The sequence below is a fragment of the Ostrea edulis genome, chromosome 9 (assembly GCF_947568905.1).
Source record: "Ostrea edulis chromosome 9, xbOstEdul1.1, whole genome shotgun sequence".
In the NCBI taxonomy this organism is placed as follows: domain Eukaryota; kingdom Metazoa; phylum Mollusca; class Bivalvia; order Ostreida; family Ostreidae; genus Ostrea; species Ostrea edulis.
The window spans coordinates 73,077,439-73,095,215 of NC_079172.1; the positions used below are offsets into that span (position 1 = coordinate 73,077,439).

The following is a 17,777-nucleotide window of genomic DNA, read 5'->3' on the forward strand; positions in this document are numbered from 1 at the left end:
TGATTAAAGAGATTTACGAATTTGTAAATTGACAATTTAACATCCATTGTCAGCCGGAATAGCTCAGAGGGGAGAGCGTTAGACTGAAGATCTAAAGGTTCCCGGTTCAATCCCGGGTTCCGGCATGGAAAACTCCGGCGGCTGACAGACACAACGTTTTCTTTCATTTTCTTTGATAAAGTAGCAGTGGAATAAAATATTCATAGACATACATGTACCATATCTTTAATATCACGTTGGATGAACCTCTCCCCCTTTTTTCAACTTTAACACTTTTATCATATGTACCTTTGACATAACTGAACATTCTTTACTGAATATCATGCATTGAGAAAGTTATATACGATTGCAGTTTTGATATCGCATTTGTTCGCTAACACAGAACATTTTAAAATTACTAAATTTTCATTGTAACACCCTTAATTTTTGCTCTGAAATAACTCACAATATGTATTTGAAATGAAATCAAACAGCTGATTGTTATTTTATCCAATGTGCCTCTTAATTGTCTTTCAATCTCATCTGATTCGATATACAAGAGGTTGGTCTTCTTATGGTCAGTTTTTAAATGGAGGCAGGTTATTGACAACCAAATTGATGGTGCAAGGGTTTCAACAGTCTGGTCTAAAGTCAACATTTTGCAAATTCTATGGCCGTTATAACAATGTAGTTTGCAAATACAACTTATCATTCGAGCAAATGCTATCTGATGTGTTTCATACCTATTCTGGGTCGATCTTGGCATACTGCTTTTGACATCGGATAGCTCCGTTTACCTGATCAAGATAATGGGCTTACGACTGGCGTCACAGGTCGACAGGGAACACTTACTCCTCCTAGGCACTTGATCCAACGTCTGGTATATCCAGGGTTCCGTGTTTGCCCAAACGTTCAATTTTGTGTTGCTTGTGGGAGTTATGAGATTGATCACTATTCGTTATCTTCACCTTTTCATTGGATATGTCATTACTTTCAGGAGTCCAACAGCTGAGGAGAAAATGTAATCGGACAACTCCTTTAAATTCATTCTCAACTCCCCGGGAGATAGTTTGTTTTTTGGCAGGGATCTTTGTTAGAATGTTCACACTTCTCGATGAGGCCTCTCGGATTCTTTTGAGAACCTCATCAAGTGTGAATGAAAACGGCACAGCTAAAGAAATATTCCATGATCAATACAACGATATACAAGTATACGGTTAACTATTGCGTAAATATTTTGAATTTAACTCACATGTTTCAGAAGTCATGTCTTATATTGATTAAAGAGATTTACGAATTTGTAAATTGACAATTTAACATCCATTGTCAGCCGGAATAGCTCAGAGGGGAGAGCGTTAGACTGAAGATCTAAAGGTCCCCGGTTCAATCCCGGGTTCCGGCATGGAAAACTCCGGCGGCTGACAGACACAACGTTTTCTTTCATTTTCTTTGATAAAGTAGCAGTGGAATAAAATATTCATAGACATACATGTACCATATCTTTAATATCACGTTGGATGAACCTCTCCCCCTTTTTTCAACTTTAACACTTTTATCATATGTACCTTTGACATAACTGAACATTCTTTACTGAATATCATGCATTGAGAAAGTTATATACGATTGCACAGTTTTGATATCGCATTTGTTTGCTAACACAGAACATTTTAAAATTACTAAATTTTTATTGTAACACCCTTAATTTTTGCTCTGAAATAACTCACAATATGTATTTGAAATGAAATCAAACAGCTGATTGTTATTTCATCCAATGTGCCTCTTAATTGTCTTTCAATCTCATCTGATTCGATATACAAGAGGTTGGTCTTCTTATGGTCAGTTTTTAAATGGAGGCAGGTTATTGACAACCAAATTGATGGTGCAAGGGTTTCAACAGTCTGGTCTAAAGTCAACATTTTGTAAATTCTATGGTCGTTATAACAATGTAGTTTGCAAATACAACTTATCATTCGAGCAAATGCTATCTGATGTGTTTCATACCTATTCTGGGTCGATCTTGGCATACTGCTTTTGACATCGGATAGCTCCGTTCACCTGATCAAGATAAAAGGACTTACGGCTGGCGTCACAGGTCGACAGGGAACACTTACTCCTCCTAGGCACTTGATCCAACGCCTGGTATATCCAGGGTTCCGTGTTTGCCCAAACGTTCAATTTTGTGTTGCTTGTGGGAGTTATGAGATTGATCACTATTCGTTATCTTCACCTTTTCATTGGATATATCATTACTTTCAGGAGTCCAACAGCTGAGGAGAAAATGTAATCTGACAACTCCTTTAAGTTCATTCTCAACTCCCCGGGATATAGTTTCTTTTTTTGGCGGGGATCTTTGTTAGAATGTTCACACTTCTCGATGAGCCCTGTCGGATTCTTTTGAGAACCTCATCAAGTGTGAATGAAAACGGCACAGCTAAAGAAATATTCCATGATCAATACAACGATATACAAGTATACGGTTAACTATTGCGTAAATATTTTGAATTTAACTCACATGTTTCAGAAGTCATGTCTTTTATATAGATTAAAGAGATTTACGAATTTGTAAATTGACAATTTAATATCCATTGTCAGCCGGAATAGCTCAGAGGGGAGAGCGTTAGACTGAAGATCTAAAGGTCCCCGGTTCAATCCCGGGTTCTGGCATGGAAAACTCCGGCGGCTGACAGACACAACGTTTTCTTTCATTTTCTTTGATAAAGTAGCAGTGGAATAAAATATTCATAGACTTACATGTAACATATCTTTAATATCACGTTGGATGAACCTCTCCCCCTTTTTTCAACTTTAACACTTTTATCATATGTACCTTTGACATGACTGAACATTCTTAACTGAATATCATGCATTGAGAAAGTCATATACGATTGCACAGTTTTGATATCGCATTTGTTCGCTAACACAGAACATTTTAAAATTACTAAATTTTTATTGTAACACCCTTAATTTTTGCTCTGAAATAACTCACAATATGTATTTGAAATGAAATCAAACAGCTGATTGTTATTTTATCCAATGTGCCTCTTAATTGTCTTTCAATCTCATCTGATTCGATATACAAGAGGTTGGTCTTCTTATGGTCAGTTTTTAAATGGAGGCAGGTTATTGACAACCAAATTGATGGTGCAAGGGTTTCAACAGTCTGGTCTAAAGTCAACATTTTGCAAATTCTATGGCCGTTATAACAATGTAGTTTGCAAATACAACTTATCATTCGAGCAAATGCTATCTGATGTGTTTCATACCTATTCTGGGTCGATCTTGGCATACTGCTTTTGACATCGGATAGCTCCGTTTACCTGATCAAGATAATGGGCTTACGACTGGCGTCACAGGTCGACAGGGAACACTTACTCCTCCTAGGCACTTGATCCAACGTCTGGTATATCCAGGGTTCCGTGTTTGCCCAAACGTTCAATTTTGTGTTGCTTGTGGGAGTTATGAGATTGATCACTATTCGTTATCTTCACCTTTTCATTGGATATGTCATTACTTTCAGGAGTCCAACAGCTGAGGAGAAAATGTAATCGGACAACTCCTTTAAATTCATTCTCAACTCCCCGGGAGATAGTTTGTTTTTTGGCAGGGATCTTTGTTAGAATGTTCACACTTCTCGATGAGGCCTCTCGGATTCTTTTGAGAACCTCATCAAGTGTGAATGAAAACGGCACAGCTAAAGAAATATTCCATGATCAATACAACGATATACAAGTATACGGTTAACTATTGCGTAAATATTTTGAATTTAACTCACATGTTTCAGAAGTCATGTCTTATATTGATTAAAGAGATTTACGAATTTGTAAATTGACAATTTAACATCCATTGTCAGCCGGAATAGCTCAGAGGGGAGAGCGTTAGACTGAAGATCTAAAGGTCCCCGGTTCAATCCCGGGTTCCGGCATGGAAAACTCCGGCGGCTGACAGACACAACGTTTTCTTTCATTTTCTTTGATAAAGTAGCAGTGGAATAAAATATTCATAGACATACATGTACCATATCTTTAATATCACGTTGGATGAACCTCTCCCCCTTTTTTCAACTTTAACACTTTTATCATATGTACCTTTGACATAACTGAACATTCTTTACTGAATATCATGCATTGAGAAAGTTATATACGATTGCACAGTTTTGATATCGCATTTGTTTGCTAACACAGAACATTTTAAAATTACTAAATTTTTATTGTAACACCCTTAATTTTTGCTCTGAAATAACTCACAATATGTATTTGAAATGAAATCAAACAGCTGATTGTTATTTCATCCAATGTGCCTCTTAATTGTCTTTCAATCTCATCTGATTCGATATACAAGAGGTTGGTCTTCTTATGGTCAGTTTTTAAATGGAGGCAGGTTATTGACAACCAAATTGATGGTGCAAGGGTTTCAACAGTCTGGTCTAAAGTCAACATTTTGTAAATTCTATGGTCGTTATAACAATGTAGTTTGCAAATACAACTTATCATTCGAGCAAATGCTATCTGATGTGTTTCATACCTATTCTGGGTCGATCTTGGCATACTGCTTTTGACATCGGATAGCTCCGTTCACCTGATCAAGATAAAAGGACTTACGGCTGGCGTCACAGGTCGACAGGGAACACTTACTCCTCCTAGGCACTTGATCCAACGCCTGGTATATCCAGGGTTCCGTGTTTGCCCAAACGTTCAATTTTGTGTTGCTTGTGGGAGTTATGAGATTGATCACTATTCGTTATCTTCACCTTTTCATTGGATATATCATTACTTTCAGGAGTCCAACAGCTGAGGAGAAAATGTAATCTGACAACTCCTTTAAGTTCATTCTCAACTCCCCGGGATATAGTTTCTTTTTTTGGCGGGGATCTTTGTTAGAATGTTCACACTTCTCGATGAGCCCTGTCGGATTCTTTTGAGAACCTCATCAAGTGTGAATGAAAACGGCACAGCTAAAGAAATATTCCATGATCAATACAACGATATACAAGTATACGGTTAACTATTGCGTAAATATTTTGAATTTAACTCACATGTTTCAGAAGTCATGTCTTTTATATAGATTAAAGAGATTTACGAATTTGTAAATTGACAATTTAATATCCATTGTCAGCCGGAATAGCTCAGAGGGGAGAGCGTTAGACTGAAGATCTAAAGGTCCCCGGTTCAATCCCGGGTTCTGGCATGGAAAACTCCGGCGGCTGACAGACACAACGTTTTCTTTCATTTTCTTTGATAAAGTAGCAGTGGAATAAAATATTCATAGACTTACATGTAACATATCTTTAATATCACGTTGGATGAACCTCTCCCCCTTTTTTCAACTTTAACACTTTTATCATATGTACCTTTGACATGACTGAACATTCTTAACTGAATATCATGCATTGAGAAAGTCATATACGATTGCACAGTTTTGATATCGCATTTGTTCGCTAACACAGAACATTTTAAAATTACTAAATTTTTATTGTAACACCCTTAATTTTTGCCCTGAAATAACTCACAATATGTATTTGAAATGAAATCAAACAGCTGATTGTTATTTCATCCAATGTGCCTCTTAATTGTCTTTCAATCTCATCTGATTCGATATACAAGAGCTTGGTCTTCTTATGGTTAGTTTTTAAATGGAGGCAGGTTATTGACAACCAAATTGATGGTGCAAGGGTTTCAACAGTCTGGTCTAAAGTCAACATTTTGTAAATTCTATGGTCGTTATAACAATGTAGTTTGCAAATACAACTTATCATTCGAGCAAATGCTATCTGATGTGTTTCATACCTATTCTGGGTCGATCTTGGCATACTGCTTTTGACATCGGATAGCTCCGTTTACCTGATCAAGATAAAAGGGCTTACGGCTGGCATCACAGGTCGACAGGGAACACTTACTCCTCCTAGGCACTTGATCCAACGCCTGGTATATCCAGGGTTCCGTGTTTGCCCAAACGTTCAATTTTGTGTTGCTTGTGGGAGTTATGAGATTGATCACTATTCGTTATCTTCACCTTTTCATTGGATATGTCATTACTTTCAGGAGTCCAACAGCTGAGGAGAAAATGTAATCTGAAAACTCATTTAAAGCTGACATGAATTAATAAATACGTACACCTTTCTCATCTTATCCGCTATATTACTCTCAGGTAGCCTAATTTACTGTACCCGTTTATACCCCAAATGTGATTGTCACACCTGAGTGATTTTTCTAGGTGGACTCGACCAGTGCATATCTCCGATAGTAATATATAGGGAATACGAAACAAATAAAATCACATTTTAAAACACTATGCTTTGCTCAAAATTACAAAATATTTATTGTATACCAATGCAATATTCCGAAAGTTTAGATAATTTAGAAAAAAAATGCAAAAAAAAAAAAAAAAAAAAGAAGAAAGAAGCTTTTCTTGCTTACTTGCAAGTGCATGCAAGTATTTGCAGTTTCTTATGAAATAATTGCGGAGAAATCATTTGCCAATTACATACTGATAGAATGGAATAAGCAAAGAGCACAAAATATATTATTTATATCAATTCTTACAAAATACAGGTCCATGCCATATGCATAATATGTAATGCAGATATGGCATATTCGCCACATAAAAAAAAAACCCGTATCAAATACGGACGTCTATTCAACGGGTATCGGAGATGTGCACTTACCGAAAATATTAGATTTTCTTTATTCTGATAAATCCACGAAATAAAATGATAAACTCCATTTGTATCTCGTTAGAACTTTACAATACGTTGTGATTCCATTATACAGACTGCGACACACTTCACCTGTACCAAATAGGGTGTCTTCAATCAGGGGAGATGTCAGAGTCGAAAATTTTTCCTGTATTGAATGCTTGTCTAGTCGAGGTTTTGCAGTATATAGAAATCGGAAATCTAATCATATACACTGAGCATCTGCTTGGATATATTGCGTGCTCAATTCAAAATTTTTTGATGATCATATACAAATTTGGATATACAAATAAGGGAATAATGATCGAAAATGGACATCTGTTTAAAAATGCGGGTATTACATTTGCAATCCACAATAAACAGTTGATTACACAAAGACACATATAAAAGGAAATGTATAAACGAAAATATAGTTTTATTGTTTCTTTAGGAACCATATAATTTTTTACGGTCTCTGTATGTCCATATTCATTGATTGAACAGGAGAATGAGAGAGAGAGAGAGAGAGAGAGAGAGAGAGAGAGAGAGAGAGAGAGAGAGTTTCCTACTTCGATGTACAATATATCATTTCCCAGAAGGAAAGAAAATTGATCACCGATATAATGGTAAGCTTACAAGCATTAAAAAATTCCAGCTATTTAAAAATTTGTTATTGACAATATATTAAAAACTTACAGGAGTGATGCTTATAATTGAATTCATTACAAATTTAAAAACAAGATATCAGTTTAAACTGCATGTAGAAAATACTGACTTTGTATGTTAGAATAACGGAAAAAAGTAAATTGTCGAAAAAGTGGGGAGAGCAGACCAGCCCAGCCTCCCTGCCCACCCCAACCCCCTGTATACGTGCCTGAAACAACATATCAATTCGTGTTGAAAGAAAGGTGCATATTTGCATTTCATTCAATTACAAAGGAGCTCGAATTGATGTGTTCCCCAATTAATTATTTTGTATACAAGATTCGTTCCCGAATATAGAATCATGCTTTCAGTCAGAGCAGAAATGAATTCATTTTGAAGTACATCTAGTTTGAATGCAAATGTGGGGTTCTTTCTTTTAATTTCATGAGACTCATTAGAACTTCTTCCCAAAACTATGCAGCTTTGTTTTTATTGATATCTAAATCGGCATATGAATCCGGATACAAATTATATAATGTTTTTTCGTGATCATATAGATATCGATACTAGAAAATGTTTATACTCTTGCCTTTTGCATATCTTACTAATGCATTACAGTAGATTGACACTGTATCATATCAAATAAAACCTCAACACGAATTTTACTGATTTATGAATACTAACATCTTATCGAATACATTTGGATATGAAATTTCGACGTACAGCGGTATGTCTATTTTCAGAATATATCCATTGCGCCAGATCTACGAAATGAAAATAATCATTATGGCACGTTACAGAAACGTTAAAACACACATATGCTATAGTCCTACAATGCATGCATGCGATTTTTCTGAATACATGTATTTATGAATGAAGTTCCGACGCTTAAAATTATCTTGGCCTTTATGCATTTTGTTTTGTAATTTTGATTTTCCATTCCTTACACTGTGTAAATGAAGGAAAACTTGGTAAAGGGTGCAATTCTACACCATACAATTAGTATGCATGCATGTGTTGAAAAGCAAAATGTACATGTAATAACCAGACATGTATCGTCATTTGTCATGGGGAGGGGGGGTTACAACAGTAAGAGAAAAATGGAAAATTGGATTCTTCAAAATTTCTTGCCATTCAAAATAATAATTTAAAAAGATGAACGAAAACAGAAATAAAATAAAACAAACAAGAGCAACGCCAACGTGGCATAATACGCCCGTAGATTTTGCTCAAGGAAAACATATTTTAGTGGGATTCATATTTTAGTGAAGTTAGCACTGTCCTCTGTGAGCAAATTCATTATTATGCTTGTAGAAATGGATATCAAGATATAAAGAGGGATAGCCTTAGAATGCGCTACTTCATAAATATGCTAACGGTTCGGTTTGTATCCTGCCCACAAGGTTTTCCTAATAAGAGATACTACGACCTTGACCTTTGACCTTGAAAAACAATAGGCCCCTTCCTCTCATCATGATGATCAAAAATACCAAGTTATAATATCCTGGAGCTTACGGTTCGGTTTGTATTCTGCCCACAAAGTTTTCCTAATAAGTGATACTACGATCTTGACCTTTGACCTCGAAAAACAATAGGCATCTTCCTCTCATCATGGTGATCAAATATACCAAGTTATAATATCCTGGAGCTTACGGTTCGGTTTGTATCCTGCCCACAAGGTTTTCCTAATAAGTGATACTACGACCTTGACCTTTGACCTTGAAAAACAATAGGCATCTTCCTCTTATCATGGTGATCAAATGTACTAAGTTATAACATCCTGGAGCTGGCGGTTCCGTTTGTATCCTGCCCACAAGGTTTTCCTAAAAAGTGATACTACGATCTTGACCTTTGACCTCTGACCTTGAAAAACAATAGGCACCTTCCTCTCGTCATGATAATCAAATATAGCAAATTATAATATCCTGGAGCTTACGGTTCGGTTTGTATCTTGGCCACACGGTTTTCCTAAAACGTGATACTACGATCTTGACATTTGATCTCTGAGCTTGAAAAACAATAGGCATCTTCCTCTGATCACGGTGATCAAATATACCAAGTTGTAAAGCCCTAAGGCTTATTGTTCAGTCTGTATCCTGCCCACAAGGTCCGGACAGACAGACAGACGGACGGGTGTATAAAAACCCAAACAAAGCAAGATGTTTTATCCGATGTTCAAAGTCTTAATGTGGGGGTGAAGGGTTAAAAGAGTCTTTTACTTTGACTGCCTCAATAATTTCCCCCTACACTTCATCTTCTTCCATTGTCGGGGTGGTTAGAGTCCTCTACTATGAGTGCCTCATAATATCTTCATTTTCTTAATTGGTGGTGGTGTGTGCCTTCTACTATTATATCAGAACTTTCAAGCTGGGGTCAAGTTTGGGGGAGGGGGGTTGTCACCCGATATATTTTTTTACTTGCATTACAAAATATTGGCCTCTCACTTCTGTCGTCGCGGGTTCGAAACCCGCTCGCGCTGGTAAGTGAAATAGTTTCCCAGTTTACTTTCGGAAGGCCGGTGGTCTCTTCCCAGGTACATTGTATCTGGTTTCTCTCTTCCACCAACAAAAACTGGGCGCCACCAGATAACTGAAAAATTGTTGAGTGTGGCGGAAAATATAAAAACAAAACAAAAACAAAACAAACCCCAAAAAAATGGATATTGTTATCAAAGGTGGGGGACAGACACTCTTGTCCCCTCCCCTTGACTCTATGTATCTTTGTACTTGACCTTTGTATTTGGGAGAGGGCCTACATAGGCTATGCCTGTTGCCCAATCCTGTTGAGTTTCTCAATAAAATATGTTTAAATAAAATAAAATCTATGTGCTTAATAACTTCGCATATGATAAACTAAATTATTACATTTTGCACTACCACAATTTGCTTGGAGTTCAACGCAGAATGTAATAAAGCAAAATGGCATAGATATATAAGATCTATTGAGCGCCGAATTAGCATAAAATGAAGTAATTGAAAATAACATTATTTAAAGATATGTTTAATCTTTAATTATTGCATGCTTTAAATGAATCAAATAAATCTGTATTATCAATTAATGAGAGCAATATTGAGTTACTGTTCTCTTATATTGAATTAACGATATCATTTGTCTGAATAAGAGCGCGATTATTACAAGATCATCGTTTAAATTTCTCTCTCTCTCTCTCTCTCTCTCTCTCTCTCTCTCTCTCTCTCTCTCTCTCTCTCTCTCTCTCATCACATACACTCGTGCAGTGTTGTATATGCAAATTATCTAGGCACAAACAATTTATATACCTAAATGATTTCCTGATTTATAAATCTGCAATACTCTGACAAGTAAATCATACGGTATAAGGATTCATGCACAATACAGGGTAAATATTCTACTCTGATACTTCCTCTGATTGAAGATAGCTGATCGGCACGGGCTAAGTGTGTCGCAGTCTGTACAATGGACAATGTTGTTTACTGTTGGAATACAAATGGAGTGTATCGTTTTGTTTCATGGATTATGCTAATAAAGGGAGTTTTACTACTACTATGAGTATTTTCGTCAAGTGTACACGTACATCTTCGGTCCTTTACAGATATTGCGAGTAGACCCAGGTAAATAGTCATCCACATTCGATGCTTTTTCATGGCGAGCATACATGACCATGTCTTCTTTATACGTACAGTAGCATTTATGTATTTGCATTTTGCTTGAAGTGTGAATGGGATAGATTTTATACCCTTTGCTTATTCCTATTTCATCAAAAGATCTAGATAATAGATGAAATATTTCTCCGCGTTTTTGTATAGTTTTGACATATTTATTGCAAATGTTCGCACATTCACGTAAAGAAAAGGCATTCTATATTTATTTATCCAAAACTTTTAGAATGATTTACTACTGTAAGATATGTTTATTGTAATTTTTAGCACTGCATGGTGTTTCAAAACGTGATTTCATTTCTTTTTGATGTCCTATGAATTAGTATCGGAGATGTACGTGTTACCTGTCGAAGCTACCCGCACAGGTAAATCGAAGAGACTGATGTGAAGTGAAGCGTAGCAAAACTCGTCCCCTTATATACCATGCGAACCCTGATACATATAACAATAGAATATCCAACTAATATGGCGGATTAGCAAAGAAATATGGCGGACATATAGAATTATAGTATATTTATTAATTCATGTCAGCTTTAAATATATGTTGCATGTATGTCTATGAATATTTTTTTCCACTGGTACTTTATCAAAGAAAATGAAAGAAAATGTTGTGTCTGTCAGCCGCCGGAGTTTTCCATGCCGGAACGCGGGATTGAACCGGGGACCTTTAGATCTTCAGTCTAACACTCTCCCCTCTGAGCTATTCCGGCTTACAGTGGATATTAAATTGTCAATTTACAAATTCGTAAATCTCTTTAATCAATATAAAAGACATGACTTCTGAAACATGTGAGTTAAATTCAAAATATTTACGCAATAGTTAACCGTATACTTGTATATCGTTGTATTGATCATGGAATATTTCTTTAGCTGTGCCGTTTTCATTCACACTTCATAGGTTCTCAAACGAATCTGAGAGGGCTCATGGAGAAGTGTGAACATTTTAACAAAGATCCCTTCCTAAACAACGAACTATCTCCCGGGTAGTTGAGAATGAACTTAAAGGAGTTGTCAGATTACATTTTCTCCTCAGCTGTTGGACTCCTGAAAGTAATGACATATCCAATGAAAAGGTGAAGATAACGAATAGTGATCAATCTCATAACTCCCACAAGCAACACAAAATTGAATGTTTCGGCAAACACGGAACCCTGGATATACCAGACGTTGGATCAAGTGCCTAGGAGGAGTAAGTGTTCCCTGTCAACCTGTGACGCCAGCCGTAAGCCCTTTATCTTGATCAGGTCAACGGAGCTATCTGATGTCAAAATCAGTGTGCCAAGATCGACCCAAGAATAGGTATGAAACATATCAGATAGCACTTGATCGAATGATAAGTTGTATTTGCAAACTACATTGTTATAACGACCATAGAATTTGCAAAATGTTGACTTTAGACAAGACTGTTGAAACCCTTGCACCATCAATTTGGTTGTCAATAACCTGCCTCCATTTAAAAACTGACCATAAGTATAAACGGTACTAATTTATTGGACATCAAAAAGAAATGAAATCACGTTTTGAAACACCATGCAGTGCTAAAAATTACAATAAACATATTGTACAGTAATAAATCATTCTAAAAACTTTCGATAAATAAATATAGAATGCCTTTTCTTTACGTGAATGTGCGTACATTTGCAATAAATATGTCAAAACTATACAAAAACGCGGAGAAATATTTCATCTATTATCTAGATCTATTGATGAAATGGAATAAGCAAAGGGTATAAAATCCATACCATTCACACTTCAAGCAAAATGCAAATACATAAATGCTACTGTACGTATAAAGAAGACATGGTCATGTATGCTCGTCATGAAAAAGCATCGAATGCGGATGACTATTTAACTGGGTCTACTCGTAATATCTGTAAAGGACCGAAGATGTACGTGTACACTTGACGAAAATACTCAAAGTAGTAATAAAACTCCCTTTATTAGCATAATCCATGAAACAAAACGATACACTCCATTTGTATTCCAACAGTAAACAACATTGTCCATTGTACAGACTGTAACACACTTAGCCCGTGCCGATCAGTTATCTTCAGTCAGGGGAAGTATCAGAGTAGAATATTTACCCTGTACTGTGCATGAATCCTTATACCATATGATTTACTTGTCAGAGTATTGCAGATTTATAAATTAGGAAATCATTTAGGTACATAAAGTGTTTGTGCATAGATAATTTGCATATACAACACTGCACGAGTATATGGGATGAGAGAGAGAGAGAGAGAGAGAGAGAGAGAGAGAGAGAGAGAGAGAGATTCAAACGATGATCTTGTCATAATTGCGCTCTTATTAAGACAAATGATATCGTTAATTCAATATAAGAGAACAGTAACTCAATATTGCTCTCATTAATTGATAATACAGATTTATTTGATTCCTTTAAAACATTCAATAATTAAAGATTAAACATATCTTTAAATAATGTTATTTTCAATTACTTCATTTTATGCTAATTCGGCGCTCAATAGATCTTATATATCTATGCCATTTTGCTTTATTACATTCTGCGTTGAACTCCAAGCAAATTGTAGTAATGCAAAATGTGATAATTGAGTTTATCATATGCGTAGTTATCAAGCACATAGAATTATTTTTGATTTAAACATATTTTATTGAGAAACTCAACAGAATTGGGGAACAGGCATATCCTATGTAGGCCCTCTCCCAAATACAAAGGTCAAGTACAAAGGTACATAGAGTCAAGGGGAGGGGACAAGAGTGTCTGTCCCCCACCTTTGATAACAATATCCATTTTTTTGGTTATTTTTTTTTCTTTTTTATGTTTTCTGCCACACTCAACAATTTTTCAGTTATCTGGTGGCGCCCAGTTTTTGTTGGTGGAAGAGAGAAACCAGATACAATGTACCTGAGAAGAGACCACCGACCTTCCGAAAGTAAATTGGGAAACTTTCTCACTTACCGGCACGAGCGGGTTTCGAACCCGCGACGACAGAAGTGAGAGGCCGTTATTTTGTAATGCAAGTAAAAAATATATTGGGTGACAACCCCCCCCCCTTCAAACTTGACCCCAGCTTGAAAGTTCTGATATAATAGTAGAAGACACACCACCACCAATTAAGAAAATGAAGATATTATGAGGCACTCATAGTAGAGGACTCTAACCACCCAATCCCACCCCCAACGATGGAAGAAAATGAAGTGTAGGGGAAATTATTGAGGCAGTCAAAGTAAAAGACTCTTTTAACCCTTCACCCCCACATTAGGACTTTGAACATCGGATAAAACATAATGGTTTGTTTGGGTTTTTTGTTTTATTTTATTTCTGTTTTCGTTCATCTTTTTTAATTATTATTTTGAATGGCAAAATATTTTGAAGAATCCAATTTTCCATTTTTTTCTTCCTGTTGCACCCCCCCCCCCCCCCCCCCATGAAAAATGACGATACATGTCTGGTTATTACATGTACATTTTGCTTTTCAACACATGCATGCATACTAATTGTATGGTGTAGAATTGCACCTTTTACCAAGTTTTCCTTCATTTACAGTGTAAGGAATGGTAAACCAAAATCAAAAAACAAAATGCATAAAGGCCAAGATAGTTTTAAGCGTAGGAACTTCATTCACGAATACATAAATACATGTATTCAGAAAAATTTCATGCATGCATTGCAGGACTGTAGCATATGTGTGTTTTAACATTTCTGTAACATGCCATAATGATTATTTTCATTTCGTAGATCTGGCGCAATGGATATATTCTGAAAATAGACATACCGCTGTACGTCGAAATTTCATATCCAAATGTATTCGATAAGATGTTAGTATTCATAAATCAGTAAAATTCGTGTTGAGGTTTTATTTGATATGATACAGTGTCAATCTACTGTAATGCATTAGTAGGATATGCAAAAGGCAAGAGTATAAACATTTTCTAGTATCGATATCTATATGATTACGAAAAAACATTATATAATTTGTATCCGGATTCATATGCCGATTTAGATATCAATAAAACAAAGCTGCATATTTTGGGGAAGGGGGTTCAAATGAGTCTGATGAAATTAAATGAAGGAAACCCACATTTGCATTCAAACTAGATGTACTTCAAAATGAATTCATTTCTGCTCTGACTGAAAGCATGATTCTAAATTCGGGAACGAATCTTGCATACAAAATAATTAATAGGGAAACACATAAATTCGAGCTCATTTGGAATTGAATGAAATGCAAATATGCACCTTTCTTTCAACACGAATTGATATGTTGTTTCAGGCACGTATACAGAGGTGGGCAGGGAGGCTGGGCTTGTCTGCTCTCTCCACTTTTTTGACAATTTACTTTTTCCCGTCATTCTAACATACAAAGTCAGTATTTTCTACATGCACAGTTTAAACTGATTTTTTTAAAACTTGTAATGAATTCAATTATAAGCATCAACTCCTGTACGTTTTTAATATATTGTCATAACAATTTTTTTAATAGCTGGAATGTTTTAATGCTTGTAAGCTTACCATTATATAAGTGATTAATTTTCTTTCCTTCTGTGAAATGATCTACATGTATTATACATCGAAGTAGGAGAGTCTCTCTCTCTCTCTCTCTCTCTCTCTCTCTCTCTCTCTCTCTCTCTCTCCTGTTCAATCAATGAATATGGACATACAGAGACCGTAAATAATTATGTGGTTCCCAAAGAAACAATAAAACTATATTTTCGTTTATACATTTCCATTCATATGTGTCTTTGTGTAATCAACTGTTTATTATGGATTACAAATGTAATACCCGCATTTTTAAACAGATGTCTATTTTCGATCATTATTCCCTTATTTGTATATCCAAATTTGTATATGATCATCGATAAATTTTGAATTGAGCACGCAATATATCCAACCAGTTGCTCAGTGTATATGATTAGATTCCCGATTTCTATAAACTGCAAAACCTCGACCAGACAAGCATTCAATACAGGGAATTTTTTCGACTCTGACATCTCCCTTGATTGCAGACACCCTATTCGCAGTCTGTATAATGGAATGACAACGTGTTGTAAAGTTCTAACGAGATACAAATGGAGTTTATCATTTTGTTTAGTGGATTTATCACAATAAAGAGAATCTAATATTTTCGGTAAGTGCACATCTCCGATACCTGTTGAATAGACGTCCGTATTTGATACGTTTTTTTTTGTATGGCGAATATGCCATGTGCATTGCATAAATTATGCATATGGCATGGACATTTATTTTGCAAGAATTGATATAAATAATATATTTATGCTCTTTGCTTATTCCATTCTATCAGTATCTAATTGGCAAATGATTTCTCCGCATTTATTTCATAAGAAACTGCAAATACTTCCATGCACTTTTAAATATGTAAGAAAAGCTTTTTTTTGCATTTTTTTTCTAAATTATCTAAACTTTTTGGAATCTTGCATTGGTATACAATAAATATTTTGTAATTTTGAGCAAAGCATAATGTTTTAAAATGTAGTTTTCTTTGTTTCGCATTCCCTATATATTACTATCAGAGATGTGCACTGGTCGAGTCCACCTAGAAAAATCACTCAGGTGTGACAATCACATTTGGGGTATATACGGGTAGAGTAAATTAGACTACCTGAGAGAAATATGGCGGATGAGATGAGAAAGGTGTACGTATTTATTAATTCATGTCAGCTTTAATATCACGTGGATGAACCTCTCCCCCTTTTTTCAACTTTAACACTTTTATCATATGTACCTTTGACGTGACTGAACGTTCTTTACTGAATATCATGCATTGAAAAGTTATATACAATTGCATAGTTTTGATATTGCGTCTTTTCGTTAAAGCGGAAAATTCTAAAATTACTAAATTTTTATTGTAACACCCTTCATTTTAGCTCTAAAATAACTCGCATGTATTTTAAATCAAATCAAGCAGCTGATTGTTATTTCATCCAGTGTGCGTTTTAATTGTGTTTCAATGTCATTGAAAGAAAATTACCTTTTCTCCTTTAAAGGTACATATATGATGATAATTATTCCCCCTCCCCCAAAAAACTAACAATATTAGTGTATCTATCACAAAGTCATATAACAACTTGGGCAACGTAGAAGGCACTGCACACGCCTTGCCTTCAAGTTAAACAATGACATGAAGTTCATCTTTCATATATACATGTCTTCCAACAGTCTATTGGAATTCCCATGGGCATGAATTGTGCTTCTTTATCAGATGACCTGTTTTAATATTTTTATGAGGTAAAATTTATTGAAAAACTTGTACTTGAGAGGAAAAGATCTCTTCCTATGGCCTTCAGTATGACATTTAGATATATCGACGATGTTTTATCTATTAAGAATAATAAATTTCATTCATTTGTCGATTCGATATATTCATGTCAACTTAAAATAAATGACACCACAGAGTCGTCCAATTTTACTTTCTTCTTAGATAATTTATTGAGAAGAAATATTAAAGGGAGACTAACAATTCAACTTGATGATCATATTACTTCCCATATTAATGTAGTAATATTCCATTCTCACCTGCATATGGTGTTTGCATATCTCATCTGATTCAATATGCAAGAGCTTGGTCTGCTTATGGTCAGTTTTGAAATGGAGGCAGGTTATTGACAAAAAAATGGATGGTGCAAGGGTTTCAACAGTCTGGTCTAAAGTCAACATTTTGCAATTTTTTTGTCCTTATAACAATGTAGTTTGCAAATACAACTTATCATTCGATCAAATGCTATCTGATGTGTTTCCTACCTATTCTTGGGTCGATCTTGACACACTGATTTTGAAATCGGATAGCTCCGTTTACCTGATCAAGATAAAGGGCTTACGGCTGGCGTCACAGGTCGACAGGGAACAC

General features: G+C 35.5%; 6 non-coding genes across 6 annotated transcripts; 5 read left to right on the forward strand and 1 right to left on the reverse strand.

Moving 5' to 3' along the window:
- The first annotated feature begins 52 nt into the window (after positions 1–52).
- Trnaf-gaa (transfer RNA phenylalanine (anticodon GAA)) lies at positions 53–125 on the forward strand. Its single transcript has one exon. It is a non-coding gene; the product is annotated as a tRNA-Phe (tRNA).
- Positions 126–1,308: 1,183 nt separating this feature from the next.
- Positions 1,309–1,381, forward strand: Trnaf-gaa (transfer RNA phenylalanine (anticodon GAA)). The gene has a single exon. It is a non-coding gene; the product is annotated as a tRNA-Phe (tRNA).
- A 1,189-nt stretch (positions 1,382–2,570) lies between these two features.
- Positions 2,571–2,643, forward strand: Trnaf-gaa (transfer RNA phenylalanine (anticodon GAA)). The gene has a single exon. It is a non-coding gene; the product is annotated as a tRNA-Phe (tRNA).
- Positions 2,644–3,828: 1,185 nt separating this feature from the next.
- On the forward strand, positions 3,829–3,901 carry Trnaf-gaa (transfer RNA phenylalanine (anticodon GAA)). Its single transcript has one exon. It is a non-coding gene; the product is annotated as a tRNA-Phe (tRNA).
- A 1,189-nt stretch (positions 3,902–5,090) lies between these two features.
- Trnaf-gaa (transfer RNA phenylalanine (anticodon GAA)) lies at positions 5,091–5,163 on the forward strand. Its single transcript has one exon. It is a non-coding gene; the product is annotated as a tRNA-Phe (tRNA).
- Positions 5,164–11,569: 6,406 nt separating this feature from the next.
- On the reverse strand, positions 11,570–11,642 carry Trnaf-gaa (transfer RNA phenylalanine (anticodon GAA)). The gene has a single exon. It is a non-coding gene; the product is annotated as a tRNA-Phe (tRNA).
- Between the last annotated feature and the right edge of the window lie 6,135 nt (positions 11,643–17,777).